Source organism: Aythya fuligula, chromosome 12 (assembly GCF_009819795.1).
Source record: "Aythya fuligula isolate bAytFul2 chromosome 12, bAytFul2.pri, whole genome shotgun sequence".
In the NCBI taxonomy this organism is placed as follows: Eukaryota; Metazoa; Chordata; class Aves; order Anseriformes; family Anatidae; genus Aythya; species Aythya fuligula.
In genome coordinates this window covers 14128545-14134531 of record NC_045570.1, presented here as the reverse complement: position 1 = coordinate 14134531, position 5987 = coordinate 14128545, and positions in this window count along the sequence as shown.

The following is a 5987-nucleotide window of genomic DNA, read 5'->3' as shown; positions in this document are numbered from 1 at the left end:
CTGAGATCTTTGCTTTCAGTCCTTTTGTTAGCACAAGTAAAAGCCACAGGTGTTCCACATTGCCTCCTTTATGTTATTATGAAGGGGCACCTCGCTTTTTAGCCCTGATCATTCGAATTTATTTCTCTGGGCATATAGCTATGAACTACCCAATACCCATTATCAGGACAGACATTCATGTCAGAGCTGAAGATAACTACGCGGTTGTTGCCGGACAACACTTAATAACTGCAAATGGGAGAAGACTGCCATGGATTGGGTGAGGGATCTGTAAAGATCTGAGGAAAGGAAGGAATAAAGACAAAAGAGACTGCTGAAGTTCTTTATATTAACTGTGTGTCTGCAAAGGAGGATGAATAGTTGATGAGGACCATGTATTTGTTTTTCCATGAGTAGGAATTTACATGTGTATTTCAAACCTACGTGTAGGTTTGAATTTAGGTTCACACTACCTTTTATACCTTCATGAAACATTCATTCAGGCCAGACCAGATCTGCTGTGCAGATAAGTGTGTCTGGAAGTTCTTTATCTGTTTGTTAAATATACTAACACAGTTTTGTATGGTGTTTCATTTCATGAACAGATAGTCATCTGAATTATTACAAGTTCAATTACTGCATCAGTGACTTTTTTTTTTTTGATGAAAAGTGGCTTCAAGTGACAAAGAATCAACCTAGAGATGACAATACGCTATTTAAAAGACCTGTTACCAGACCACACATTAACAGCTTTTAGATTTCTGATCTTTAACTTTTGACATTTCAGATTAATCCTACTAGCCTTACAGTAGACTTTGTCTACGCAGATCCATTCAGCAGTGGAAAACACCTATGTAGAAAACACCTACACTGATAGTCCTTAGAGATATTTTTCAATTAAAAAAAATACCAAAACTGCTAGAAATACTCTGCTGCGATGAAACTCTGAGGATCAGTACATCTGCTTATTAGTGTAGCTATTGTGGAAGGTTTTTGTGAGTCCTGCTGGGATAAAATGTATAATACTTATTTAAAAGTTTACACAGAAGTAACTACAAGCCTTGTAGAGTGTACAAGCTCTTTCATGTTTCAAGAAACCAGTGTTTCCTATTTCTATGCTGTCTCATGTTTGGAATTGCCTAAAGTGCCTTTTTAGTGCATAGATGCTGCATAAAAATCAGCTTGCCTCATTGATTTCAATGAGCGGTTCCAAGGTCAAATGTTATTCAGCTGTAAAATTATCTATTAAATTTTTTTTACTAAGGGAAACCATCTGAATATTGAAGGACAAGATAATAGTCCATTTACACAATATAAAAGAATGCATTTTGATTGTTCAGCACATCATAACAATAGGGATGTGCTTTGCCTCTCAACTTTTATTTGTAACATTACAAACCTTAGGATGATCACCAGTTGTGAACAACGTATACTTAGAAATGGAGGACTATAGATATGTAGTTCTAGATATATCACAAGCGTATACAGAATAATTGGACTTGGGAAAAGGGAGGAGAGCTTAAGATTTCTAGAAAATTGCCTAAATCAATAAATAAAATCAAGAAAAAAAATAAAAATAATGTGTGACTGAAAGATAATTTTAGAAGTTGTTTTCACAGCACTAGATATATATGTAGGGGAGAGAGTAAAATAAGCTCCTTTGATTCTAGCTAGAGGTGGCCAACATTTACCAACAGGCCTGGTTTTCCATGGAGATGTCTGAGCTGTTGCATTATTTCTTTATTTATTTTTCAGCTTTCATATTTTGCCTGGGAGGAAAAATAACAGGAAATTTTATATATATATATATATATATATATAAAAAAATTATATATATATATATAATATATATATATATATATATTATAATATATATATATATATATATATAATATAATATATATATATATATATATATATATATATTTTTTTTTTTTCCCCAGGATGTTTTGACAAAAAGACATTTTTGTTTGACTTAGTAGCTTTAGTTTTATCTCAGATTTTTTTAAATTGTTATTTTATTATTATTATTATTATTATTTGCTGTGAAATTTCACTCAGTCCTGCAAATAAAGCAGTAGCAAAGCTCTATGTCTGTGCAGAAGCACCTTGGGCAGAGCATGCCTCTTTAAGCCAAGCACGACCAGCCTGTAACATTATGTTGCCAGGTGGGAAAAGAGTAAGTTAAACCTTTCTGCTTCATAGCTGGAAGCCCTGGTAAGGCTGCTCAGTGCAGGGAGTGAGCCTGAGAGACAAGACCCTTCCAGACAGATTGCAGGGGGTGGAGAAAGCACCACGAACTCCAAGCACCTGTGCTGAGCTCCCACCGCCCCACAGGTGGGAGCGCTGCCTTGCTTTCCACAGGGACGGCTCCTCTCCAGCTTCCTGCTTGCCTTCTGTCTCTGCAGGGCACATGGCTTCCCTCAGTGCCTCTTGTTATATCCCAGTCTTCGTCAGAAGATTGTGTTAATTTGGAATATGACTTGGAGGAATCTGCTTGAATGTGCGGAGCCCTGGTTTTGCAGTGAGTGTAGTCAGGGTCTGCCGGAGCTGATGCAAGGGCAAGCAGGAATTGCTTCTGCCTCCCCTCTAAATGAAGCCATAGTCAGCATCAGGTAGTTTACCTAATTATCTCAGGATTGACCCAATGAAAACTTAGCATTTTACCTCAAACGTGAACACTTGCATCTCCATTACTTCTTTCATTTAGCTAGTTATTTAGCTAGTCACCAGATTAGCTGCCAAACAAATCTGATAGCAGTTCCCGATATTCTGTGCACACACAGTAATCTTGCCACCTTTGAGATAATGCGCTGAGATAACCATTTTCATGTGAGCAATTACTTGCTCACCTGGTGACTGTAAAAATGTTTCCAAACAAATTGTAACATATTCCCTACTATTACATAGGTATTTCCCCTGGGACTGTGCAAATAACACAGATGTGCCAGGATAACTGGCATTCTTTTATAATGTAGTAAAATAAATTGTGTTTTTATAGGGGGGGCCTTAATGTACAGTAACACAAAACTCTTTAGAGAGGCATCAACAGTAAACTGAAGTTAAAAGGAAAATTTTACAGACGAGTTGCAAAGAGGTTGTTGCGATTTCAGGAACGATGAGGTGTGTGACTGAACTAACAATATGACAAGGCAAATGAGAGAGTAACCAAGAACTATGAAGCATCTTAACTAAGTGGAGTGATTTTCATGCCCTTATTTCTGTGATTAAGATTTTACATATTAGCATACAATTTGGCTGCCTAGACAGATGTAATAGAGTAATAGTTACAGCTCTGTATGTTCAGTATGATGTGGAGAATGAATCATATCACTTGCCTAGTTCTTTCTTAACAACTGTTTAACATTTATTACAGTGGTGTGCACTGGACTATGTCTGACATTAAAATTATAATTTTCATAACTTTATCATAATTGTTCTTAAACTCCTTGAGAAGTAATCAACTACCCAATCAGAGCAGAAGTGAGGTAGGGAGAAACAAACTTTACTTTTTCTTTTATTTTCCTTTTTTTTTTTTTTTTTTTTTTTTTTTTTTTTTTTTTTCCCTATGGCTTTATCTTGCTTATATCCTTTGAGCAGCATGGGTACAACTGCAATTAGTAGTACAGCAATCTCCTTCCTGGACAGATAGATACCAGGCTGCCTGTAGACTGCTGTTTTCAGTATTTCCCTGTTAGGTAGCTTTAATCACTTGCATGCTTTTTGTCAGTGTGCTGGCTGAATGTCATTATAGCCCTGTCTGAAAATTGGAATTTTAAAATAACTTGATCTAATATCTGTGTTCCCTGTTGCTGTTGTGGAACATTGTTACTCTGTCTATATAATTTGAGTGCTTTTATGCATAGAAAATCTTTGGTAATTAAAAAGCAGAGTTACTTACGGAATTCTGGTGTAATGGAGATCTAAAGTAGGCTTTTAATACAGCTCTGTTATCTACTATATTACATGCAATGTGTCACCTTAACCAGAGGAAGACAATCTCAAACAGTCTGTGTACTGAAAAGCCGATCGATAATTTTGCTCAGACTGCTAATTCAAAAGAATATTGAATTATAATGTAACAAAGAGTGTATCATAGGCTTCATTGAAAACCTTCCAGGTTGTGTTTAGTTACATATTTTTCTTACCTCCTTTAAGTTGGTGACACAAGAGGTCTGGAGTTCTATTTTTATCATTTATACCATTTTTTCCCAACTCAAAAAGGACTGCATTATTGCATGCCAGAATAAGGAACCAGTTACAAATTCCCAAGCAGGTAACACCCAGTTTGAGGCAGACTTCTAGGAAAGAGACTGATTTACATAGCTGCTAACAAGTGCCAAAATAGGAGAACTGCTCTCAAAACTCAAAGGCGTGTTTAAGGCTAAGGTAAACACCAACATAGCACACTACCTAACCGTGTGGGCACTCGCTTAAGTGCAGTGGGGAAAAGGGCCACTTCTAGGCCCCAGATGCCAGCAAATGCTGTACCACTTGGCCGCAGACCCAGAAGAAGGCTGTTGATGAAGGCATTTAAGCTGGTGAATTTCTCTGGGGGAGCAGGCCAGAGCTTGGAGCAGCAGATGATTTCCTCCTGTCATTCTTGGGTTTTTGATAGCTTTAGCACCAGCCCAGCAGCCTGGGTTGATTCCAGTGAGGGAAAAGCATTAGCTCAAGTGAAATTCTCCTTCGCAGCCTACCAAGTCCCTAGTCTTACTGGGAAACAGTAACAGCATCTCGGTAGCAATGTGTAAGACTTGTGTTTGGATTGCCCTTGTTTCTTCAGAGATCTGTTTTTTTTGATTGGTTGGTTCTGTGTTTTTTTTTGTTTGTTTGTTTGTTTGTTTGTTTTTGTTTTTTGTTTGTTTTCATTTGTGATTTTTGTTTGTTTGTTTCCTTTTTTTTCCTTTTTTCCTTTTTGAAACCTTGGTAAGTAGTTTAGGTCTTTAGATGAAGAGCTATCTTCCATAACTTTCAGTTAATATATTTACTATTATTATTTGAAGAAAGGAATGTTTTTACAGTTAAATCAATATGCCAGTAAGATCAGAGCATAGTGAGGACTCTAATGGCTGCAAAGATTTGGAAGTGGTTTTAATGAACACTCAGCAGGCAAGAAAATATGCTTTTATGTTCACTCAAAACAAAAATATACAAGCTGAGGAGAAAAAAGGCAGGCTGTAGCCAACCTTATTAAATGAGAAGTGGCTATGAAATTATTTATTTCATCTAAACTAAATAAGGCCAATTATTGGTTTTCTGTATGAAGCACAAGAGAAGTTTTCTGTGTGCTTATGAAACAAGGACCTAGTTTGATAAAGAATTACACAGAGCCACCTTACAATTAAGTAATGCTTTTAAAAAAAGAAAAAGATATTTTTTCCTCAAGGGTAGACTAATTACAAGCCATACCCATAACCTTAGGGGCTGACATCCTGCTTTATTTATGTTTTATTATATTTATTTCTATAATGCCATGTAACATTACACATTGAATTATTCATAATACAATTTTATACTATATGAATTATATTGTATTGCACTTGTTGATATTTAGCCAAGTGTAGAACATTTTCGAGCGTCTTTACAGTGAAGTCATTACTCCAGCTTGAATAGTGAACTGGATCAGTGGTTCCAGCAGACACAATTGGAAATGTCCACCATATTCCCAGGAATACAATACTTAGTTTTGTGAAGAGACCAAAAATGGTAAAAAATAAATAAATAAAAATATCCCTGTGACACTTCTGAATTCCATTTCTGGAGTTTCAATATTTGGTACTTCAGTACATCTCCTACAAGGACAAGAGGGAGGAAGACTATGAGCCTTCAGCATGAGGGACCCCCAGAGAGACAACTGGGGACTGATACGCATGCGCCAGTGGGAGGGTTTGGAATCCAGGAACTAATTATAATAACACTGCCTTTTCTAGAAGTAGAACATGTATTAGCCTAGGAGCATAAAAAGCAGCTGCCTGATGTAACGTGTGTGCGTGTTGGAGGAGCCC